The sequence below is a fragment of the Microcaecilia unicolor genome, chromosome 5 (assembly GCF_901765095.1).
Source record: "Microcaecilia unicolor chromosome 5, aMicUni1.1, whole genome shotgun sequence".
Taxonomy (NCBI): domain Eukaryota; kingdom Metazoa; phylum Chordata; class Amphibia; order Gymnophiona; family Siphonopidae; genus Microcaecilia; species Microcaecilia unicolor.
Genome location: NC_044035.1, coordinates 115,043,339 through 115,067,885, shown reverse-complemented (window position 1 = coordinate 115,067,885; position 24,547 = coordinate 115,043,339). Strand labels below are relative to the sequence as shown.

At 43.5% G+C, this 24,547-nt stretch overlaps 1 protein-coding gene across 1 annotated transcript in view; it reads right to left on the bottom strand.

Annotated features, from left to right (window-relative positions):
* VDAC2 (voltage dependent anion channel 2) overlaps positions 1-8,779 on the bottom strand; it is an 82,901-nt gene extending 74,122 nt beyond the window's left edge. The window contains exon 1 of the mRNA XM_030203230.1: positions 8,662-8,779. The gene's annotated coding sequence lies outside the window, so the exon portion shown is untranslated. The remainder of the gene's footprint in view (positions 1-8,661) is intronic.
* Positions 8,780-24,547: the final 15,768 nt, after the last annotated feature.

Sequence of the window (24,547 nt, the reverse complement as noted above, 5' to 3'; positions counted from 1 at the left end):
GACCCGTACTGGCTTCAACGCCAGTACCGGGATGAACTCCAGCAGCGCCAACCGAATGGCTCTGAGTTCCAGGAGGTTGATAGACCACTTGCCTCTGCAGGAGACCGGAGCCCCTGCGCTGTCCTTCCCAAGCAGTGGGCTCCCCAGCCCGTCAAAGAGGCGTCTGTCGTGACGACAATCCACTCCGGGGTCACCAGAGGCATTCCTGCAGACAACTTGACTGTCTGCGTCCACCAGCTCAGCGCCTTGCGCACTGCTGGGACCAAGGGAAGGCGCACAGCATACTCCTCCGACATCGGAGTCCAGCGCTGCAGCAGAAATTGCTGTAGTGGTCTCATATGAGCCCTGGCCCAGGGCACTACTTCCATCGTGGCCGTCATAGAGCCCAACAGCTGCACATAGTCCCAAGCCCGAAGAGGAGAGGCTACTAGGAACTGGTCCACCTGAGCCTGAAGCTTGACAATCCGATTGTCTGGCAGGAGCACTCTGCCCACTTGGGTGTCGAATCGAACTCCCAGATACTCCAGGGACTGAGTCGGGCGGAGCTGGCTTTTCTCCCAGTTGATGATCCACCCAGGGAGCTCAAAAGAGCAACCACCCGGTTCACAGCTTTGCCGCACTCTGCATAAGAGGGGCTCGGATCAACCAATCGTCCAGATAAGAATGGACTTGTACTCCTTCCTTCCTCAGGAAGGCCGCGATGACCACCATTACTTTGGGGAAGGTCCGCGGAGCAGTAGCCAACCCGAACGGGAGGGCTCTGAACTGGAAGTGTCGGCCCAGTACTGCAAAACGCAGAAAGCGTTGATGAGGAGGCCAGATGGGAATATGCAAGTACGCTTCCTTGATGTCCAAGGATGCCAGGAACTCTCCTGCCTTCACTGCCGCTATAACAGAGCGGAGGGTCTCCATGCGAAAGTGCCGAACTTTCAAGGCCCGATTGACCCCTTTAAGGTTGAGGATAGGCCGTACAGAACCTCCTTTCTTTGGTACCACAAAGTAAATGGAGTAACGTCCCTTGCCAAGCTGATTTTCTGGCACCGGAACGACCGCCCCCAGGCGGATCAGATTGTTCAAGGTCTGCTGCACTACCACAGCTTTGACCGGAGACTTGCAGGGAGAGAGTACAAACCCGTCTTTTAAGGGTCAGCAGAACTCTAGCTTGTAGCCGTCTCTGATGACTTCCAGCACCCAAGCGTCTGAAGTTATTGTGGTCCACTCGCCCATAAACGAGGACAGCCGTCCTCCAATCTGCACTGGGGCGTGGACCAAGGCCCCGTCATTGGGTACGAGACCCTGGGGGAGGACCGGAGGGAGCACCTCCGGGACGGCGGTCTCTGCGAAAAGAATGCTGCTTGGGGGAGAAGTTCCTTTTGGAGGGGGCAGAGGAGCCCGACCTGCCCGGGCGGTACCGACTGGCTTCTGAAACCGTCCTCTGGAGGTACCAGGGCGAGTACTAGCCTGAGCCCTGACCTCTGGTAACTTCTTGCCCTTAGACGTGCCGAGATCGGTCACGATTTTGTCCAGCTCGACCCCAAAGAGCAGCTTGCCTTTAAAAGGCAATCTAGCCAGGCGGGATTTAGAGGCGTGGTCAGCAGACCAATGTTTCAGCCAGAGCCACCGCCGCGCAGAGATTGTCTGAGCCATGCCTTTCGCTGAGGCCCTCAAGACATCATACAGCAAGTCTGCCAAATAGGCTAAGCCCGATTCCAGGGCCGGCCAATCAGCCCTCAAGGAAAGATCCGAGGGGAAAGCCCGCTGCACCATAGTCAGGCACGCCCTGGCCACATAGGAGCCGCAAATTGAGGCCTGCAAACTTAAAGCAGCTGCCTCAAAGGACGACCTTAAGGCCGCCTCCAATCTTCTGTCTTGGGCGTCCTTTAGGGCCGTGCCACCTTCCACCGGCAACGCCGTTTTCTTAGTCACCGCAGTGATTAAAGAATCCACGGTAGGCCACAGAGAGGCCTCACGTTCGCTTTCAGTCAAAGGATAGAGGTGGGACATAGCCCTAGCCACTTTAAGGCTCGCTTCCGGGACATCCCATTGAGCCGCAATTAAGGTGTGCATGGCATCATGCACGTGGAAGGTTCTAGGCGGGCGCTTCGTCCCCAGCATAATGGCGGAGCCAACAGGGGCTGAGGGAGAGACGTCCTCCGGAGAGGAAATCTTTAAAATGCTCATGGCCTGCATTAACAGGTTGGGCAAATCCTCTGAGCGAAAGATCCGTGCTGCAGAGGGGTCATCCGCTCCATCCGAGCGGGGATCCGTCTCCTCCAAGGAATCCGCAAAGGACCGTTGGGAGACCTCAGATACGCTGCCCTCATCTACATCGGAGGAGACAAAGTCCTCCAAGGCCTGGGAATCAACCCGAGGGCGTTTACCTCTGGGAACCTCAACCTCTTTACCAAACGAGGGAGCAGGGGCAGCGTTTTGCATAAGGAAGGCCTGATGCAGCAGCAAAACAAACTCGGGGGAGAAACCCCCCAGACTGTGCACTTCCGCAGCCTGGGCAACGGCCCTAGACGCACCCTCAACCGGCGCTCGCAAGAGCGGGGGAGAGACATGCTGCGCATCCAAAATGGCGTCCGGCGCGACACTCCGCGAAGGAGCCGCGCGGGAAGAACGGCGCTTAACTTTAGCCGCTTTTGTGCCGTCGCCCAAATTAAGGGCGTTCATGGCATTAATGTCTCCAACCTCAAGGGCGGCCCAAGAAGAAGCCGTCCGAGCCGCGTGGCCGGCCAAGATGGCGGAGGCGAGGAGCGGGGGATGGGCGTTTATGGCGGGAAAAACCGCCACGCCGGAGGAAGGACCGGGACATTCATCGGTCACGAAACTGTCACCCAACAAGGGCGAATCAGGCTTTAAGACCCCCGCATCCCCTCTAGAAGCGCCCAAGCGATCCGGGGAGCGACTCTTTACGCCCTCGCCCTCCGACGCCATATGCCACGTGGAGATAAATCGGGGAACCCCCTGCCCGCTATAAAAAGGTAAAAATTACCTGCTGTCCGCTCCGAGCTGTAACGACCTGGTGTCCCAGTGAGTAGCTGCAATAAACGTTTAAATAAACGTCGAAATAAACGCCTTTAAGGACGTTCAAAATTTTTTTTTTTTTTTTTAACGGAGCCAGCGGGAGGGGGGAGAAAAGGAGGGACCTGGCACCACCAGGTTTGCACTTGCTCAAAAGAGCCCTCAACCCCAGGCACTCAACAAAACCTAAAAATTAGGCTTGGAGGCCTAGCCAGAGCTGCTGCTGTGTGTGACCACCACCTGCTGAGATAGAGAACATACTGGGGAGTTTCCGGCAGCACATGACCACATATAGGGAGGCAAAAGTTTGCTCTCTATCTCCACCTGCTGGTAGATGGACACAACCCACCAGTCTATGGATTGATCAGCTTGATGATATGGAAGAATCATTTATGCTCTTTGGTAAAGCTTTAAAAAAAAAACGTATTTCTTTCAAAAAGCTTTCAATATCTAATGCTGTTTATAAAGAGAATTCCAATGTCATTTATCAGAGAAAACCACTCAGGAAATGAAATGTGGTTTATTTGAATAGGGAATATAAACTACTTTAAGGTAGCAGCATGATGTGTTAAGTATGAGTGATACATGTAATTGGTTTTGTTTTCTTAGGTATGGAAGTTTGTTAGATCTGTCCTATTACAAATGGATTTCTTTTATGTTAGAATATTGTTGTATGTTATTTTGTATGTTAAAGATATTATACGTCATTTATATTTTAAAGATGTAAACTGTTCTGGTTTGCTATGCAAGAAGTAACGGTATTAAATAAACGATAAACGAACATGCCACAAGTTTTTAAAAGCCTAAATTTTAGTGCAGTTATCTAAATGTTAGTGCTGGAAAGATCTGCTCTTTGCAGGTGAATGTGACTTCTGAATGGTCATTTTGGTCCATCTTTCTCCTTTCATGTAGTATACATCTTGGTCAGCAGTAAAACAAATCTGACCTGGGGCAAGCCTCAACCTGATATGGATGGATCTTCTGTATTTATCCCACCCATAATTGGTATATATTGTTACACAATTACATTTATCCGAATTCTTTACAGAAAGAATGTTCAGAACTTTTGACGCAAAATATTTTAGAGAACATTCATGTGAAAATTCTGTTTATAATATGTATTGTAATTTAATATGTAGATATTAATCTCTGCCTGGTTACAGAAAAATTCATGGAAAATACAACTTTTGGCTCTAATATCCATCATTGGATGTATTACTGCAATGTGGCACATTCCTCCTCTGAAGGTACTTTTGAAACTGTAGTGTTCATCCTTTATTACTTAGCAAGCAGCACATAAAGAAAATTGGTTGATGTTTTTTCTAAGTTAAGTCTAGATGCCAACATTTTAGTTATTTGCCAGTTTAAAAAGCAGGTTTTATAAATGAGCCCTAGGTGGAAGAAGGGAGTCCTAACAGGACTTACATAGAACTTTGTAAGAAGCCAAAACAAGTACCTTAATTTTTAGCGAGTAATGTATACCTGCAGATTACACAGTTTTTATAAATGGGGAAACTCATCATATGAATTAGGCACTCACTGTTAGTACAAGCAAGGTTAACTTACCAAGCTAGCATGACAGCACATGCCAATTAGCATACAAACTGCATGTAATACTGTGGGACAGGAAGTAGGCAAGAATGTATGTGGGCTGCAACACTGTAGGTTAGCACACTGCTGTCACACAATTAGCATGGGAGCTCTGACTACCTCCTTAAGAGGAAGTGCTAAATCAGGTGTGGGCAACAGTACAAGAGCTACAACCCAGTCATGTTTTCAAGATTTCTACAATGACTATGCACAAGATTGATTAGAATGTGTATCGTTTGTATATACATATTTTATATAGACTCGTGAGGAAGGCACTTGTAGTGCCGAAACAGGGTACCTTGTAGAGTCAATAAAACCGTATTTTATACATTGGACGCCTTGGGTCTGCTTTTTGAGGAGCCTGGTTCTCTTCCCACTCCTGTACCTGACACTTGCTTCCACAGTATGCCATATTCATTATGGAAATCTTGAAAACCCCACTGGGTAATGACACTTGAGGACCATGATTGCCCACCAGTTTGTACGTACACCTACACCAATCATGAATGCAGTTGCTGCAGTTATCTACCACATCTACCCTATCCCCCATCCCAGCTCTTACCAGGTCAGTGGTGTCTAGTCAGGAGATTAAAGATCCCCAGCGACTCCTGCACCAGCTGCAGCCCACAATAATACTGTTAAGGGTCAAAGTTGCCATACTGATCCCAGACCACCAACAGGTCAGGACGGACTGGGGCTCACTCTTGCAGTATGCTAGGCACAAGGACCCCTACTAAGAGCTTGGGGAATCCAAGGCATGTGGCCAACATTCTAAAGCAAGGGTTCTCAACTGGGTTCTCAAAACACACCCAGACATTCAGGTTTTTATATTTCCACAATAAATAGGCATGGGATAGATCTGCATACAATAGAGGCAGTACTTGCAGATCTAGCAAGCTTATGTTCATTGTGGATATCCTGAAAACCTGATTGGCTGTAGCCCTTATGTTGAGAACCACTGTTCTAAAGCTGTTGGGAGTTGTTCCTGATGCACGAGATCATTAAGTACATTGCTAATAGCACCACTGCAATATAAGTAATGTACTTCAGGCGCAGTAACAGAGCACTTTGCACTTGCCATATTAGTTTTTCTAGGCCATAGTAAGTGCAAAAAAGTTTACAGTACTTTAGTAGACAGACCCTGAGCTTTCCGGTTATTAAAGAGAATGAAAGCTTAATAAAAAAAACTTAAATTTTGCAAAATTAACTATATTAGTACAGGGGTTCTCAACCCAATTCTTGGGACCAGGGCCGCCGAGAGACTGGGCTGGGCCCGGGGCAAGGCCGCCCTGCCTTCCCCCCCCCCCCCCCCCAAGGTCATCGTTGTCGCCACCCCCTCCACCACCAGGTCGGGCCCCCCTGAATTCAAATCATAGCGCCTCACCTCGACCTCGCTCCATGGGAAAGAAGCGCAGCAGCAGCAGTCTGCAGATTGCCTCCCTTCGGGCCTTCCCTCCCGGTGTCCCGCCCTCACGCAAGTTACATTAGACGAGGGCAGGTCACAGGGAGGGAAGGTCCGAAGGGAGGCAATCTGCAGACTGCCGCTGCTGCGCTTCTTTCACATGGAGCTAGGTCGAGGTGAGGCACTATGATTTGAATTCAGGGGGGCCCGGCCCGGTGGTGGACGGAGGGGGGCGGGTGGAGGGGACTGCGGCGACGGCCCCCCTTGGAGGCCCAGACCCAGGGAATTTTGTCCCCCCTGCCCCCCGCTCTCGGCAGCCCTGCTTGGGACACACCCAGTTAGTCAGGTGTTCAGGCTATCCACAATGAATACACAGGAGAGATTTATATGCACTGTCTTCATTATATGCAGATCTCTCCTGCCTATTCATTGTGGATAGCCTGAACACTTGACTGGCTGGGTGTGTCCCAAGGACTGGGTTGAGAACCCCTGCTATAGTGGAATAGATAAGCCAGTCAGGTTTTCAGGATAGCTGCAGTGAATATGCAAGAGAATTAAGATTTGCATACCATGGAGGCTGTGCATGCAAATTGGTTTTCAGGATACCTATAGTGAATATGCAAGAGAATTAAGATTTGCATACCATGGAGGCTGTGCATGCAAATTGGTTTTCAGGATACCTATAGTGAATATGCAAGAGAATGTGCATGCAGTGCCTATATGATATGTAAATCTTAATTCTGTTGCATATTCACTATAGGTATCCTGAAAACCAATTTGCATGCACTGCCTCCATGGTATGCAAATCTTAATTCTCTTGCATATTCACTATAGGTATCCTGAAAACCAATTTGCATGCACAGCCTCCATGGTATGCAAATCTTAATTCTCTTGCATATTCACTGCAGCTATCCTGAAAACCTGACCAACTGTGTGTGCCCCGAGAACTAGGTTGAGAGCTCGAGATATAGGCACATTTAGGTTGAGAACTCGAGATATAGGCACATTTAGGCTATAGCATTCAATTCTTTTAAGACAAAAAAGATACTGTACTTAGCTTATGAGATACTAGACCACTTCCTCACCTTTTTACTCCTGTTCTTAACATTTTGTTTTTATACGTGCCATAGCAAGTAGTAAAATGCCTTCAAACATTCAAATTAGTCTGAATAGGATCAGTATCCATACCAAAACATTTTGCAGTGCCAGCTATGACTGACAGCAGTGCCAGCAGTTTACTGTACATTTCAATAACCACCAGAAAAGAATATTTCTACACAAACAAAAAAGCTTGTTTGCATTAAGGACCAGAGAAACAGTGTGGCAGCACTAATAATTGTTTTACCAAATAATTACAAGATACCCACAGCCATTGAATTAAACTTTTGATTATATTCTACAAAGTTGTTCCAGTCTATATAACTGTTTGAATGAGGACCAGCAATACTGCAGAACAAATGATAGGAGGAATGAACTTCAAACCACTAGGAGACATTACATTATTGAACCTCCTTGAAGCTCAAACCAATTGTCACACCACTTACAAAAGTGACAGTACAGGAAAAATTTACAGTTAAACTTGGCTCTTTATACAGTACCTTGAACAAATAAGACAGAGGCACTATCAGCATCTTAGCTTATTGCTTTAATGGTTAAAAGACAGTTTAATTCACTAACATAACCAAGAAAACTAAAAGTGGCCGTGCATTAAGACAACCCCCCCCCCCCCCCCCCCACTAAAATTAAGGCTACAATGGTGTGAAAAACCCATGTGTTCAAAATATTACATGGATAAATGTTTACATAGAACCAAAGAGTCCTGAAGTCCCTTAAAATATTTTTTTTTTACACAATATGACTAAATATACATATCTCCAAATATGTTGTCACTTCAGTACTTTTGGAAATTTTAGACCCCTTACTCTAAAACTGTACACTGCAGTAAAAAAAAAAAAAAATAGGACCAACTAGTAGGAAATAATAAAGATTGCTGCGTATAAGACGAAGTAGACACGAGACCATCCCAAGAAGTTTAACCTATTCGGCCATCTTGACCTAACCCTGGGAAGTGGGAACATTCATCGAGTGACTTCCATGTTGAGCTAATAATACAATTACTACCAATGCTATAGAAATCTAAAGCCAGGTTTAGCCTCGACCCCCCTCCCCCACTCCTCCTATACGCTTATCGCATTGGCTCAGCAAAACTGAAAAGGAAGAGCGGCTGACTGGTACTGGGCGGAGTAGGTGGGGCAAGGAAAGCACATGTGCCGAGCCACCCACCCTGCCCTAGGTCCAGCCCGTACCAAGATAAAAGGGGACCCGTCTCCGATACTCGAGACTAGCACGCAAAACGAAGCGTAACATACCCCATCTCACTTAGCAGCGCCAGGATAAGATTGCGCCAAACGAACAGGCGTCCCCAATAAGAAAAGGAGAAAGAATATGACGATGGACAGTGGGGCTCCCAAGCGAGAAATCACTTTGCTACCTCCAACGAGCCCGGCCTTATACATTAGGCTAGACGATAGGCCTCACCCCGCCACCACACATTTTTTTAGGGACTAGAGCAAGTTTCTCCCACCCCACCAGCGGCTTTTACTTAAGCACCCCACTTTGAGCTGCAGTAGAGCCCCAGTTACCTAGAACAGAGCTTGGGTAGAGACTAAAATGGCCAAGGCGGCGCCGGTTCTTCCGGTGCGTGCAGGCTGCTGGAGGGCGAAATGAAGGAGAAGCTGCCTTCCTACCAAGAGTCTATCATAACCCTGGGACAGCTAGGACCCCTGTCAGTGAGGGGCGGGGGAGTGAAGAAATGAGGCTGCTAACCAGCGCCTGTTCAACTGTTACCCAACATAAAACAGAACTCGCATGCACCGTGAGGTTTTAAGATTCATCCCTTTCCTAGCTACAGCCACCACGGACGTAAACTGAAAGAGTAACCAAAGAAAGAAAGCTCCAGGTTTGTCCACTGGATCAGGCGTTTCCACATTACCTCGAAGTCCTAGGGGGGTGTGGCTTAATGGCGCTCGGGTTTTACAAGACTGAGGTCAGGTTTCAGTTGCTGGCCGGGACAGAATTTACTTGCAGGGGGCCGCCGCAGCCCAGTGGCGTTGACGTGTGTGATGTCATAAACAGCGAGGCACAGGAAGCGGCAGGCGAACTATTGGAAGGGGTCGAGGGTGAAGGACGTCCTCCTCTGTCAGAAGTAGTAGCGCCTTGCTGCTAAAACTATCCCACCGCGCTTTGCGTGTTTTAGTGTAATCAGAGTTCAGACTCCTAAGGGCTGCTTTGATTGCAGCTGTTGGGGGAAGGACGAAAATTACAGTTTCTAGCTTCGAGTGTTAACCAGGCAGCTATCCCAAAGAGTGTTTGTTTGTTTTTTAAACGGCATTGTATTGCTTTACCAAAGGAAAGAAACGGTATACAATATTTACCTTTTTTTGTTTTATTTAGTGAAAAAAATGTAAACTGCTGTAGTGATCTTTTAAGGTTCTGCATTATATGGATGGCAGAGAGCGCTAGTTGGCTGTCTTAAACGAGGACTTGTAAATAACCCAGCTGTGTTGGTCTCACAACCCATGCACAGTTAAACTAGCCACAAGAAAGATGCTGTTTTTCCTGAGTTTCTGCTGATCATTGCACAATAAGTTTTAATCATCTCTATGACCTCATGTGCAACTTTCTTTTAATTAGTCACCTTATTTTCTTCCTCTTATCTATCTATATGTTCCATCTTTGCTTATACCCTACTATGTTGTCTGTTAAAATGTTCTGTTACAGATTGTGTTGACAATAACATTGTAAGTAGTATACCATGTCATACTTTGTATTGTTTGAATATTTTTACTGCTGTAATTATTGCTTATGTTTGATTTATTCTTATTATACACTTCCTTGAGTGAATTCTTTCAAAAAGGTGGTAAATAAATCCTAAAAAAATAAAGTATGAACAGTATATTTACTGCCTGCAGAAAAATTCTTTCTGCCCCAGGGCAAGAGTTTTTGAACTGGATATTCACAGTTGGTGACTACATTGCAGAAAGTTATTGTAGAGGCAGAACCATGTGGGTAGAGAATTACATGGGGGTGGGGACAGAGCTGATAGGGGTGCTAAGGTCCACCTTAGGAGTCAGCACCCAAGAAAAAGATCTAGGTGTCATAAATCATTAAAAACTAACCTGTTCAAAAAGGCATACCCTACCGACCCAACTTAAATGCGTGTACCCTGCGACACAATGAAACCAAAGCTCGTAATGGACATATAATAACTCTTCCTCTCTATGATTCCCTAATGTGTCTGTACACACGTACCTTATTCTACCACAACATTACTGTATTTGTTCATACCGGAATTGGCGAACACCTTTACGATACTATGTAAGCCACATTGAGCCTGCAAATAGGTGGGAAAATGTGGGATACAAATGTAACAAATAAATAAAATATACTGAAATCTGCCCAGTGTGCAGTGACAGCCAAAAAAGCAAACAGGATGCTAGGAATTAGGAAAGGGTAAATAAGACCAAGAATATTACAATGCCACTGTATTGCTCCATGGTGCAACCTCACCTTGAGTATTGTGTTCAGTTCCGATCGCCTTGTCTAGAAAAAGATACAGCAGAATTAGAGAAGATTCAAAGAAGAGCTTCAAAAATGATAAAGAGGATGGAACTTCTCTCATATGAGGAAAGGCTAAAGCTGTTAGGGCTCTTAAGCTTGGAAAAGAGATGGCTGAGGGGGAATATGATTGAGATCTACAAAATCCTGAGTGGTGTAGAATGGGTAAAAGTGAATTTTTCACACTTTCAAAAAGTACAAAGACCAGGGGACTCAGTGAAATTACATGGAAATACCAAAGAGTCGGTTGGGCCGCTGGACGAAAATGGTGTTAAAGGGGCGATCAAGGAGGACAAAGCCGTAGCGGAGAAATTAAATGAATTCTTTGCTTCGGTCTTCACCGAGGAGGATTTGGGGGGGACACCGGTGCCGGAAAGAATATTTGAAGCGGGGGAGTCGGAGAAACTAAACAAATTCTCTGTAACCTTGGAGGATGTAATGGGTCAGTTCAGCAAGCTGAAGAGTAGTAAATCACCGGGACCTGATGGTATTCATCCCAGAGTATTAATAGAACTAAAAAATGAACTTGCGGAGCTACTGTTAGAAATATGCAATCTGTCCCTAAAATCGAGTGTAGTACCGGAAGACTGGAGGGTAGCCAATGTTACTCCGATTTTAAGAAGGGTTCCAGAGGAGATCCGGGAAATTATAGACCGGTGAGTCTGACGTCGGTGCCGGGCAAGATGGTGGAGGCTATTATTAAGAATAAAATTGCAGAGCATATACAAAAACATGGACTGATGAGACAAAGTCAGCACGGATTTAGTGAAGGGAAGTCTTGCCTCACCAATCTAATGCATTTTTTTGAGGGGGTAAGCAAACATGTGGACAATGGGGAGCCGGTTGATATTGTATATCTGGATTTTCAGAAGGCGTTTGACAAAGTACCGCACGAAAGACTCCTGAAGAAATTGCAGAGTCATGGAATCGGAGGTAGGGTATTATTATGGATTAAGAACTGGTTGAAAGATAGGAAGCAGAGAGTAGGATTGCGTGGCCAGTATTCTCAGTGGAGGAGGGTAGTTAGTGGGGTCCCGCAGGGGTCTGTGCTGGGTCCGTTGCTTTTTAATGTATTTATAAATGACCTAGAGATGGGAATAACTAGTGAGGTAATTAAATTCGCCGATGACACAAAATTATTCAGGGTCGTCAAGTCGCAGGAGGAATGTGAACGATTACAGGAGGACCTTGCGAGACTGGGAGAATGGGCGTGCAAGTGGCAGATGAAGTTCAATGTTGACAAGTGCAAAGTGATGCATGTGGGTAAGAGGAACCCGAATTATAGCTACGTCTTGCAAGGTTCCGCGTTAGGAGTTACGGATCAAGAAAGGGATCTGGGTGTCATCGTCGATGATACGCTGAAACCTTCTGCTCAGTGTGCTGCTGCGGCTAGGAAAGCGAATAGAATGTTGGGTGTTATTAGGAAGGGTATGGAGTCCAGGTGTGCGGATGTTATAATGCCGTTGTATCGCTCCATGGTGCGACCGCACCTGGAGTATTGTGTTCAGTACTGGTCTCCGTATCTCAAAAAATATATAGTAGAATTGGAAAAGGTACAGCGAAGGGCGACGAAAATGATAGTGGGGATGGGACGACTTTCCTACGAAGAGAGGCTGAGAAGGCTAGGGCTTTTCAGCTTGGAGAAGAGACGGCTGAGGGGAGATATGATAGAAGTGTATAAAATAATGAGTGGAATGGATCGGGTGGATGTGAAGCGACTGTTCACGCTATCCAAAAATACTAGGACTAGAGGGCATGAGTTGAAGCTACAGTGTGGTAAATTTAAAACGAATCGGAGAAAATTTTTCTTCACCCAACGTGTAATTAGACTCTGGAATTCGTTGCCGGAGAACGTGGTACGGGCGGTTAGCTTGACGGAGTTTAAAAACGGGTTAGATAGATTCCTAAAGGACAAGTCCATAGACCGCTATTAAATGGACTTGGAAAAATTCCGCATTTTTAGGTATAACTTGTCTGGAATGTTTTTACGTTTGGGGAGCGTGCCGGGTGCCCTTGACCTGGATTGGCCACTGTCGGTGACAGGATGCTGGGCTAGATGGACCTTTGGTCTTTCCCAGTATGGCACTACTTATGTACTTTTAAAACAAATAGGAGAAAATATTTTTTCACTCAAAGAATAGTTAAGTTCTGGAATTGGTTGCCAGAGGATGTGGTAACAACCGGTAGTGTATCTGGGTTTTAAAAAGGTTTGGACAAGTTCCTGGAGGAAAATAGAGGGCAACTGAATTTCAGTTTTGATTATAGTGCTGAAACTAGCCCCAAATCCTTTTTTGCCCAGTTTTGGTTTCGGCTGAAAAACTACAGCCATTTTTTCAGTTTCTTCCAAAACTGTGTGCTTTCAGTGGATGCTGAAAATTTGTGCTTTGTCCTGTTTTGTCTACTCCATGCCCTTCCAAACAGGAGTTGCCTGTTCTCCCCCCGCCCACTTGTAGATGCCTCCTCAGTCCTACCTTACAATCGCTGCCAGGCTAGGGTAGGGGTATAGTTGGAGTGATCCCCAGTCGCTCCTGCCCATGCTGGTTCTGCTCGCAAAATGGCTGCCATGACCTCGCATGGCAATCTCTTGAGACTGCTGCAAGAGATTACAGCAGCCATTTTGAGAGTAGAACTGAGATGGGCAAGAGCAGCTGGAGATCTCCTCAGCCCTGACTACACTACTAGACCACCAGGGATTGTAAAGTAGTCTTGGGGGGAGGAGCTACTCCTTTATATCTTTTTTTTTTTTTTGTATAATCTGCTTGCAGCTAATGCAGTTATGATCCTGCATAGTAGTTTATATGGTAAATAGAATGCTTCAAATACATGCTTTTGATACAAAACTTTAGTAGGAATTTGTACACATGGGATGATAAACTCCTTAGGAATTAGCCTCTCTGTGGAGATATGATATCAGCTGTCACTCCAATTTTGGTGCAAAGTCAGCCATTGTAAAAGCACTGTGGCTTTTAGTTTCAGTTTTCATTAGCTAAGATCCCTGTATGCCAAAGCTGTTTTGTTTGGAGGTAAAATATGGTCTTTCATTATTAAATTATTATACTGATTCTGGCTTGGATACTATTTGGGTGATTCTAAAGAATGTCAAAGCGCTGTTAGGTATGATGAAGATGCAGTGTTTTAATCAAACTTGTGGCACGCAGAAGCTAGATTCTATGAGAAAGGAATCTGCAGTGATTACTGGTCCGCTTATAGTGTTAGTAGGGAAATGATGTTACAATGAAATTAAAATGTATTGCTCTTGCTTGGCACTTTTCAGACCTAATAGTTCTCATATTCAGTAACATCAGTGGGCTTTTTTTATTCTGTATTTTGCATCAGGCTGGTATAAGGTTTGTGTAGACCACTGTCTGGACTTCTTTACTATATTTAGTAAGAGTCTATATCTTGTTTGGCCTTAATCAATTTTATAACTAAAATACAAAACGAAAACAGCTAAATGCTACTTTCTTTTGTGCACAGTTTGGAAAAGCATAAAAAGCTGGTAATCATGATATTTTTTTTTTTTTTCATTTTTTACATGTTCTCCCAAAGTTCCTGTCTCAGAATTTATTTCACTACATCTGCATTGACTTGGGAACCTCAAGGGAAAAGGACTTGATTATACCACCTTTCTGTGGTTACAATCAAAGCAATTTACATATTATATACAGGTACTAATTTTGTACCTGGGGCAATGGAGGATTAAGTGACTTGCCCAGAGTCACAAGGAGCTGCAGTGGGAACTGAACTGCACCAACCACTAGGCTACTCCTCCACTTTGAAACATGCCAGACTTGTTTAGAACTCTTTGTTATAATGGCTCTCCTAGTTGTCAGCCTCTGCTTGCATTTCCTAGGACTGGAGGGTAATAATCTATGGGTTAAGCAGAGGGCTGCCGATTACAAGCTCTGACCATCCCAGTGGGTCTCATTGGTTCGCATTCACACAACCAATCTATAGGTTTTGGCTTTGGCCGAAACCAGGCAATAAGTTTTGGCAGAAGTTTTCGTTTCTGCTGAAAGTGTTGAGATAGTTTTGGTTTCAGCTGAAACAGAAAAAAATAAGTTTCAGTTGGCCTCTAGAGGAAACATCCATAGTCTGCTATTGAGATAGATATGGGGATGCCACTGTTTGCCCTGGGATTGGTAGCATGGAATGTTGCTCCTATTTGGGTTTCTGCCTGGTATTTGTGACCTGGATTGGCCACTGCTGGAAGCAGGATACTGGGCTAGATAGACCATTGGTCTGACCCAGTATGGCTGTTTTTATCTCATTCTCTAAAAGCTTGAGACTAGCTTTAGACAGGCTCTTCCAGCTAGATGGAACTGCATCTATAAAATGCTAGTAGCAGTATGTAAAAACTTAACACGTCTTAGACAACTAGCAACTGAATTCAATGATTAAAAAAATACTGCCTAAACTGCTTTTGGTTTTAAATGAAACACTGTTAAATGACATTTGTGTCTTGTTTGCCTTTTATGTAGCAACAAGAGTCTTATCTGCAGATCAGCCTCCTACCATCTGCAGTGTCCTTCTATCATTTGCCCAGTTGCTTAAGCATCTTACTGTTACTGCAAAAGATTCATCCATTGGTACTGGCATTAAGGAACATTTCCAACACTTAATTAACACTTATTTTCCTGTTCATCCACTACACAGTGTTGTTTCTCTTCTATACCCACCTCTGAAAGACAATCCAATTATCTTCACAGATGATGTAAAAACACAGGCAACCGAATCTTTGAGAAGGCTGTACCAAAACCAGATTGAAATGGAAGGCTCGAGTCCATCAACATCAACAACTCAGGATCCTCCACAGTCCCAAAGAGTCACATGTGTGACAGAGCCCCCTTCAAAAGAATGAAAATTGATGTTAGCAGTTTTATAAGCGACTGTTATAGAACACTTTTGAAGACTATTATTAATGAAATTGACAGTTATTTATGTTCAAATGCTGCAGACGATGTTTTGATTTTTTTTTTTTTTTTTTTTTAAACAAGCAAAAGTACTTGGAAAACTTGCATAGGGGGATCCTGTGCATTCCTTCTACTAGCACATCTGAGAGGACATTTTCTGTTGTAGGAAGGACTGTGGAAGACAGGAGAGCTAGACTGATCCCTGAGATTGTTGACAACTTATCCACAGATTAAAAATTTGTAATTTATAAACAGCAGTTGTATAATACAAATATTTAAATATAAAATCATAAGTATTCAAGGCTTGTGCTGATGATGACAGAGTCCACAGGGGCAGGGACAAGGACAAAGTTTGTCTCTCTGTCATTCTCTACATTAGGGACATAAATTGATGATGTTGAAAAAGGTGTAAAGGAATTGGACTTAAAAGAAAGTGTGGTGAAAGAAGAGTCCACAGTCCCGGAGAAGGGCAGAGCAGTACTGCATGCGCTGAGCCAAAGTGGATATTTCTACCTTGCAAGGAGGTGGGAGCAAGAGAATGACTTACAGGGCTAGAGGGCAAGGAAGGGAGAGCAATAGGACTAAGGCACAGAGCATGCCACTAAGGGACTGAAAGAAGCATCTGCCAGGACTTGGGTTACATGGACCTATCAGAACACAGATCGTAAGAAGAATCAGGAAGTGGCAGCTGCATTGAATACATTAGATTTATCAAAATGGGGTCCTTACTTTTTAAAGTACTTAAGTAAAGTACTGGCTTCAAAAATAGTACAGTTCAAAATAGAAAGTCTTATCCAAAAAATGCTCAGGTAAAAGTAATAAAGTACAGCCTCTTAAAACTACTTTTTTAAAATACAAAGTAAAAAGTATTCTTAAGTTTGACCTCAGAATCTAGTATATTTACAAGCAATATGGTGTTGTGATTATGGAATAGAAACTTAATAAATTAAATTACAAATTTAAATTAATATCTTTTAAACAAGCTTGTTACATTTTATTTGTTAGGATGGAGGAGGGAAGTGGTTTTGTATTTTACATTTTCAAATGATTGCTGTAACATTTTTAAATAGCTATATGCATAGCATTTTTAAATGTGGATTAGATTAATTCTACATTTGTAAATGCTTTGTCTTTAAATCACCACGATGATAGGCTGCTGTGCGAGAAACTCCAGCAAGAAAGGGTGGGGTAGGGGAAGGACTGGGAAAGGGAAAAGGAACCCCTATCTGAGAAAACAAGGTGACAAGCCACTGGTGCCCACTGCTTCCGCTCTTCCCCCGCCTCTCACAACCCAAAAGAGGTCAGCAAGCCAGGGAATGGTACCTGCAAATATCAAGTCAGCTCTTTCTTCACTCAGTAGTGGGCTGACTGAAATAATACAAGTGGCCCAGTACTGCTCGAGTGCAGAACAGAGACTGAGAGCTAACTGACTACTAGTTAGTAGCAGTGACTAATGCTACCATTGCAGGCAGCAGGTGAGAAGTACTACCGCCTGGCTGCACCTGTAAGGGTCTGGAAAATTTGCTCAGCTGCATGTGGAGCTCCCCACATGCCTGCACCAGTATTCAAATGACCTCTGAAGTTGCTGGCCCATGCATGTGTCGGACAGTGTGAGCCTACATCAGCCCGGGCAGAAAGGGCTTAGTTCCGGGGAAGCTTTCCCTGCAGACTGACTGCATACCTGCAGAGCAGGGCCAGCCCATCTCTGCCAAGGATCTGCTGCACCAAGTCCTGCAGCCCTGGTAACTGGAGATAAATGAGCAGCACAAATGAAGGGGATATGGGCAACTTGGTCAACAGCAGGAGCAGCAGTTTGCTGAACACAGCGTACACACGTGATGACTTCAGCGCATAGGTATTGCCTCCAAGTCCTCCTTGCTTCAATCAGCACAGCTGCACTAGTTTGTTGTTAAATTAGAAGGAGGCAGGTGTAGGGGGGGCCCACCTCAGAGGATTCTGCACAGGTGAGAGGCAGATGGTACACTTCTATGTCCAATCATACTTGGGGGGGAGGGGCTATGGTTTCCAAGTGATGTCAAACGCTGGCTTGCATCAGATTGGGCCCAGACTTCTGGTCCCAGCTCAACTGGAAGTTCAGGCCTAATCACCTGCAAGCCAGGTCTGACATCACCTGTAAAGGGGGAGAAACAGAAGTATGGAAAATACTTAAAAAACAAAAAAAAAAAACCTTTCTAAAGTTGTATATACTTTGTTACTAAGTACAAAAGTACAGCTTACTTGTAATGAGTTAAAGGTAAAAAGTATGGCAAAAAAAATGTAACTGATTAGAAATAAATGACTGCCAATTGTACTTAAGTACTGTAACAAAGTACAGTACTTGGTTACTGCACATCTCTGATAATTATAAATAGTGCCCCTGACAGTGAGTTAATAAGAGGAGCCTGCTTTTGGAGGGAAGCTGATTGGGGTAAAGCAGCCTTCTTGCAATTATTTGTCTCTTTCCCTGATCATTGTTCTCAGAGTAAGGGGAAGGGTCTTTAGTGCTGTTACCCCAGCCTTCATACCAGGCTCTGGAGTGGATAAAGGACAATAGCTAGCCCGTGCATAGTGCTAAGAGAAGTATAGAATCTGTGTGAAGTGATGGGGCAGCTAAAGCTTCTGCACTTCTTTAGAGAGAGAAACTGGACAGGGGAAGCAGCCCACCATTACCTCTAAGGAGGAGAAGGAAGGAGTGGAACAGAGAAACAGGAGGAACATCCCTGGGCTCTACAAAAAGAAGCATCCACATCTGAGTGTAAACAGCATCAGAGAGGTATACAATAGATAAAGAGGAAAAAGGAGTCTAGTCAAAGTGGAGCATATTTGAAGTGGTAAGAGTCCATGGTACGCATTTTCAAAGCAGATGGATGCCTCAAAATGCCTAAACACACATCCATCTGCTAAAAACATTCAAATCCCAATTTTGGGAAAGTCAGAAATTGGACATTTCAAACTGTAGTTTGTCCAAATAGCAAAGGGGGGGGGGGTGTTGGGTGGGACTAGGGAGGGCCCAAAAGTAGGACATCCAACAGTAATTTTCAAACAGAAAGAAACATCCATGCCTAAAAAGAAGGATGTTTTTTTTTTTATCTAGATCTGTTTCAGTCATGTCCAAGTTCCAAAAAGGTGCTTTGATTGAGCAGTTGACCAATGGAAGGCTTAACACATGCCCCCTCCTTAATCCCACAGTGGTTATGCCCCCCTCCCTCTCCCCTAAAAGTGAAACCAGAAAGGAAAACCAGACTCTGTCAGCTGCAGGTATTATGTGCATTCTGAACAAAGAAACAAGCAGGTCAGAAGGGGTAGCATAGTGGTTAGGGCAGGGACACAAGTTCAAATCCCTCTGTACCTTTTTGGGTTTTTTTTTAGGCTTCCTCCAGGAACAGAAAAGCACATACTGTACCTAAAGATATAGGACACCTACAAGCCTGAGGGCTGTTGAAGTGGTGTACATTCAGGTTAGTTGTTTTTTTTTTTGGGGGGGGGGGGTCTGTTTCTAGAGGGATCACATTTATAAAAAAACAAAAGTTACATTATTATTATTAATAAAAAGAACTTGATCTAAAATATAGGCCAAGGTAGCATACAATATTATAGGATTTGAACCTGTGTCCCTTGGTTTACAGTCCACTGCATTAACCTCTAGGCTACTCCTCTGATCTGCATGGACATCTGTGTGGCCATTTTAATAAGAATGCTACCAGACAGACATTCCTGTGCCCTGTTTTCCCCATTTGTAAAATGGATATACAGGATGGACATCTCCAGCGTAAGGTCATTCTTGTCATCATTTATTTTCAAACAGGAAATCTGGACATCTTTCCTGTTTAAAAGCTGTGAGATGGACTTTTTATTCCCTTGGGGACGTTATGCGCAGGATGTCACGGTTCTGATGGACATTTTTTTTAATGCCCCTCCACGAGTGTTTGGTATAATTTTTCCTCTCTGCTTATATTATTGTGGTGTGAATATTATTATTATTTTTGTCCTTTAGGCTAATTTTAATGAAGTCTTTTCATTCAGAATCCCAGTTCTAGCCTGGACTGAGTTATTGAATGCCAGTATCAAGTGTGCATTGGAATACTAGTCCCAACGATCCCAGCACTAATCCGAGTAGGAAAAGATTATATATACAGCATTCAGCTCAAATAAATAAAACAAATTACATTCCGTGCAAATTCACAACAGTAACAAACTATATACAATAAAGCAGACAAAATATATACCATCACAAATACCATCCCGAGATCACAACTGATATTAAAAAAGGGAACACACACAAAATTTATTCTGCAGGAATTCCCAGCTACTATGGCTGGAGGAAAGCTTTCAGCCGAGATACCCTAATTCCATTTCTAAAGCCTGAGACCATCTTCAATCAAGTGAGACTCACACCTAATGCATGCGACTTTGTAAATCTTTGATTTTTTTTATTCAAGAAAAATGTTGTAGGTGTTACTTACTTTTATTAACCAACAACCTGTGTGGTGAATACTTTGCTTATTTTAACACTGTGCCTTCACAGAAAACTCAGGCATCAGTTACATCAGTCATATAGAGCAAGTTTCAAGCCAGGCTAGCAAAACTTGTAGGCAGCAACCAAACCACACTGTCACAAGGTAAAAGCACTCAATCCCTAAAAATTTAGTTATTTGAGTAAATGAATAATCATCATGAAGATTTAATTCCCCCCCCCCCCCCCCCACCTCCCACACCAATAGAAAAGGAGATTATAGCACTAGTATTCTCTAGAAGGTCTCCAGAACTCCCACATCTGGATTAGGAGGATGATAAATTGATTAAAAATTGGTGACAGAGCTTTACAGTAATCTCACAAGCATTCACATTTAGACAGCAATACAACTGAACTTTTTTTTAAGTGAATGAGTGTCTTTACATACCAAACACCCACCTCCCACTGAGGTTTGAGGCCTTGTTTGTCCTGAAAAAGTATACCTGACTGGGTACAACTGAATACAGAACAATATCCTGGGCCATCAACCAAACCTTAGTACCAAGATACCAAGATGCACTTCAGTTTCTATATAATCTCTTGACCTTTCTGAGACTAGCAATGAAGTTAATACCAAATTTTGATGAATATAATAGCCCTCTTCTTGTAGAGAAGGGAAAAACTGCTTTTCATTCAGGGGCAATGTCTCCAAATGGGCTCCTTTTGCACATACCATGACTGTAATGAACATCACTCCTAAGTCAGTCTCTCATATTTACTGTTAATACTCACCCTAGTACTTTCATTGTTTCAAAGAGAATTTCCTTCTGGAGTTTATAAGATATAACATGTATATGCAGCCTATGAAGGTGTACTTGAAAAATTCCTTTTAGTAAAGCCAGTGGAATCCAAATCAGAAGGAAATATTTATGTACCTTTTTGCCACATTATCTTGGTCTCCAACTGCATTTCTTGATACTTGAGGATCTCTCTCTCTCTCTCCACACGATTCACTGAATAATCACTTGGCACTCACACCTCTATTATTAATGCCGTTCTAATGTTTTTCTCTTTACCACTATGTCTGTTTTTCTTACATCCAGCTCTGTATTGATTGGAATAGGAATGTCACAAGTGATCATAAGCTCTTCATTCTCCATTTTTCTCTTTGGGTTGTGATCCCAGTGCCTTTCTGAGACAGCAATGTTGTAATGTTTATAAAGTTTCCAATGGAGGATGTAATAACAATTAAAATCCCTCTTGCCTCCAAAGGGAAGCAAAACAGAATATCTACACGAAAGTTTGTGTATACTAGTCAAACTTACCACCTTTCACAAAAGTATACTATGTACCAAAAAAGTAACTGATCAACAACAAGAGGTTCAAAATTTGGATATTTCAGCTCTCTTAGAGACATCGGATACAGAATTAGCTACGGCGGCAACATTAGTTGCTACCGTCGCTTTACTTCCAGACAAACAATGGCTATTCCAATTGTTTTTTAAACATAAGGAAAAACCATTTTTGGGTTTACGTATTTCCTTATTTCCAGATTTGTCAAGAGAGACTCAAAGAAAAAGGAAACAATTTCTCATATTGAAACCGGCTGTTTTGCAAGCAGGATGTACCTTTCTTTCTGAGATACCCCTGCAAGTGCATAATTAGACTTGGTACTAATAAATATATATTCATGGACCTGTCTCAGCTTTCAACTTTCATCGCCTCCAAGAGAACTGGAAACTCGAAAGAAGATATACCAACCTCTTCGTAGATGCTAAGTATTTTTATTCTTGATTTCTTATTCAGTTTTGAAATCTTGGATCTCTCCTTTGTGGACTTGAGTGACAATATTGAATATATGTATACATTTTTCTCTTTATTTGATTTCCTTTATAAATGTTACTATCTTTTCAAGGGTTAATTCTTGATATTATTGTTGTAAACTATAAATAAATACCTAAAAAGACATACACCATGAATCCATCTGAAATGTGAATGCAACCAAGGCAGTCCCCAGTTGACTTGAGGACAGGTGTGGGAACTGCCAAGCCAGTTCCTTTTATTACCCATTCCATTTTGTTTTACTTGTTTACTACAAGCAGTTGATATATCACCACTAATGTCAAAAGGCATACATATATAAACAGGAAAAGGGGACAGAAAAAAAACTGTGAAGAGAAAAGAATAAGAAGTTGGAGAAAAAGAGGCAGAGAGAATGAGATATGGGTTGTGGGGGGGGGGGGGGGGGCAGCAAATCTATGAAGGTTGCATAAAACTACTCAATTGCCAGTTGAACAGCCTGAACTTAACTGCTTTCTTGAATCTGCACCTGGCAGACCTTCTACATTAAAACCCTAGACCAGGGGTCATAAGAACATAAGGGGGTCCTTTTACTAAGATGCGCTGAAAATTGGCCTGCGCTGCTGTAGACGCGTGTATTGGACACGCACAGGCCCATTTTTAAGTGCACCTGCAAAAAATATACTTTTTTTTTTTGGCCAAAAATGGACATGCGACAAAATAAAAATTGGTGCACCTCCATTTTGGGCCTGAGACCTTACTGCCACCCATTGACTTAGCGGTAAGGTCTCACGCATTAACCAGGTGGTAATCATCAGTGCGCGTACACTGCTGATTACCGCCTGGTTAGCACTGAATTTCTGTCATGAGTAGTGGACGTGTAAAAAATGAATTTACCACCCGGGCCACGGGGTAGGTCTGAATTGTGCGCATTGGGCACACATAGGCACCTACGTGGCTTACTAAAAGGGCCCCTAAGTGTTGCCATACTGAGACAGACCAAAGGTCCAATCAAGCTCCATATCCTGTTACCAATAGTGGCCAATGAAGGTCACAAGTACATGGCAAGATCCCAAAACAGTGAAACAGATTTTATGCTACTTATCCTAGAAACAAGCAGTAGATTTTCCCCAAGTCCATCTAATAATGGCTTATGTACTCTTTTAGGGAATTATCCAAACCTTTTTTAAACCCTACTAAGCTATCTGCTTTTACCACATTCCCTTGCAATGAATTCCAGAGTTTAATTACACATTGAGTGAAGAAATATTTTCTTTGGTTTGTTTTAAATTTACTACTTAGTAGCTTCATTGTGTGCACCTTAGTTCTTGTATTTTTGGAAAGGGTATACAAGAGATTCACATCTACCCATTCTACTCCATTCAGTATTTTATAGACCTCTCTCATCTTTCCCCATAGCCATCTTTTTTTCCAAGCTGAAGAGCCTAGTCTCTTTAACCTTTTCTTATAGGGAATTCATCCCATTCCCTTATCATTTTATTTTTATTACATTTGTACCCCGCGCTTTTCCACTCACGGCAGGCTCAATGCGGCTTACATATTATATACAGGTACTTATTTGTACCTGGGGCAATGGAGGGTTAAGTGACTTGCCCAGAGTCACAAGGCGCTGCCTGTGCCTGCAGTGGGAATTGAACCCAGTTCCCCAGGACCAAAGTCCACCACTCTAACCACTGGGCCACTCCTCCCTTCTCTGTACATTTTCTAATTCAACTATACCTTCATGTGAAGGTTCACATAAGGCATTTAAAATCATGGAGAGGGATAGATGGGGTAGGGACCCTTTGGAAACGAGTTTGCTAAGCCAGCAGAGAGGGCGTCTAATTTTCAAAACTCATTCAAGACAAATTGGGACTGTTTCTATAGCTCTATGCAAAGAATATTCTGTGAAGCTGCTCAGAGGTTAAATCTGCTGCTTTAAATCAAAAGCACAAACATTAATGGCAACCTGAAAATATTTTTGCTAATTTCAGTTCATAAAAAGGTTAATAATGGAATGCTGAAATTTATGAATGTAAAATTTGATCTGAGGAATGCTTGCACCTACGTCACAGCTGCTCGCTTTGGGGCCCTTTTACTAAGCCACGTAGGTGCCTACAAATGCCCAACGCCCGCCAATTCGGAACTACCGTCCAGATACTGCATGGCCTGGGCAGTAATTTCATTTTTTACGCCTACACACCCACTAAGTACACTGGAAATTTTCCAGAACGCAGTGCTAACTGGGCAGTAATCGGCATTGTACCTGCATCGACGATTACTGCCCAGTTATTGCGTGAGACCTTACCGCTGAGTCGGTGGGTGGCAGTAAAGTCTCAGGCCCAAAATGGACACATGCCAATTTTCATTTTGCCACACGTCCATTTTCACCCCCCCCCCAAGGCCTTTTTTTTAGCAGGTGCGCTGAAAAATGAACCTGCACACGTCCAACACACGTGTCTACACCAGCGCAGGCCACTTTTTGGCGTACCTTAGTAAAAGGACCCCTTTACTTGTTACTGCAGACTTGTGCTTTTGTGTACTGCTTCACCACTAGTCACTGTGGTGTAGAAATTTTAAACATATTGAACTCTGCACTGTGCACAAAAAGGAAGTGTCACACACATAATTTTAAAAAAAAAATTCTTAATTTATTAACTCCTATTTAGGTTCTTCAAAGAAAGATAACAGACAACTTAGAATAAGAGGCTGTACAAGTTAAGTTTTAATTAAAGTTTTAGTACC